Source organism: Sinocyclocheilus grahami, unplaced genomic scaffold (genome assembly GCF_001515645.1).
Source record: "Sinocyclocheilus grahami isolate Dianchi unplaced genomic scaffold, SAMN03320097.WGS_v1.1 scaffold481.1, whole genome shotgun sequence".
Taxonomy (NCBI): domain Eukaryota; kingdom Metazoa; phylum Chordata; class Actinopteri; order Cypriniformes; family Cyprinidae; genus Sinocyclocheilus; species Sinocyclocheilus grahami.
In genome coordinates, this window is record NW_015505660.1 from 585480 (window position 1) to 586761 (window position 1282).

The following is a 1282-nucleotide window of genomic DNA, read 5'->3' on the forward strand; positions in this document are numbered from 1 at the left end:
TGATTTTACAAATTAATACTCAAGGGACATGTACTAGTAATATACAATATGTTTGATTGCCAATTATAATATTCATCTGTGATGTAACTTTCAGATCTATTTACTTCAAAGATGTCCTACCCAGTGACTCTAGGGCTAATTGGTGGTGGAGGAGGTTCTTCATTTTCATTTACGCGTGAGGACAATGGTGCCAGTTTAGAGAAGATCGGGGTCTGGGTGGGAGAATGGCAGGTGAAGGCTGTCAATGTTTGACTTTCAGATGGCAGAAGTGATACCTTTGGAAAACCAGCCGGACCGTATCAAGAGTACATGTTCAAGCCTGGTGAGTGTTTCACCTCACTGTCACTCTGGGGAAACGGAGCAGGAAAACGTCTTGGAGCCATCAAATTCAAGACCAACCTTGGTGGAGAATTTTTTGCAAAGATGACAAGCTGGGGTTTAAAAACAGAATATCCCATCGATGTTGGCTCTGGTTATTGTTTAGGAGTTGTAGGAAGAGCTGGTGCAGATATTGACTGCATGGGATTCATGTTTCTCAACGCAGTTCAATCAACAGTTCTCACCAATGTCAACTATACCACAATAAACCAACTGACACCACAGGTATCAGTGGAAGAGATCAAATCCGTCACTTACACAAACGGCTCTTCTGCCGAACAACCGCAAACAATTGAAACCTCGAAGAAAGTGATCAAAACATCTTCATGGTCAATGAGTAACAGCTTTACAGCAGTGGTTCAGGCTATAGGATTGCCGAAGGACTAAAGAAACGTTATCAGCACGATGGTATAAAACTGTACATTTCTAGTCTATTATTACCACCCACTGCCACTTATACCAACGACAGAAATAAGCGCAGTTAGAATAGCTAAATATGTGGGAGAGCGTTGCTATTGAGTGACTATATTGTATTGCAATAGGTAGCACTTTAATATTAACCTTGAATCAAGGCTAGTTAGCACATAATGAATAATTGAAATGGTTTAATAACAATATTTTGTTATGGTTACACTTGAATTGGATACAAAATAGATGAAGGATGGTAAAACATAAACAGTTAATCGTACCCAGCATGTACGTAAAATATTACCTGCGTTAAGAGAGAGGAGGGGGAGGGGGTGGGCAGAGAGAGGGAGAAAAAGAGGGAGAGAGCCTCAAGAAGAGAGCTCCACCGAAGAAAAGAGACAGCAAAGGAAAGAGAAAGAGCAACAGTTACAATCTTCTTTTATCCCTTCCTTGACCATGTGACTAAAAACCAAATGTGAGACATTCAAACTGACCA

The 1282-nt window shown here is 40.6% G+C and overlaps 1 pseudogene; it reads left to right on the forward strand.

The window, feature by feature from the left end:
• On the forward strand, positions 1-765 carry LOC107553765 (natterin-like protein; annotated as a pseudogene).
• Positions 766-1282: the final 517 nt, after the last annotated feature.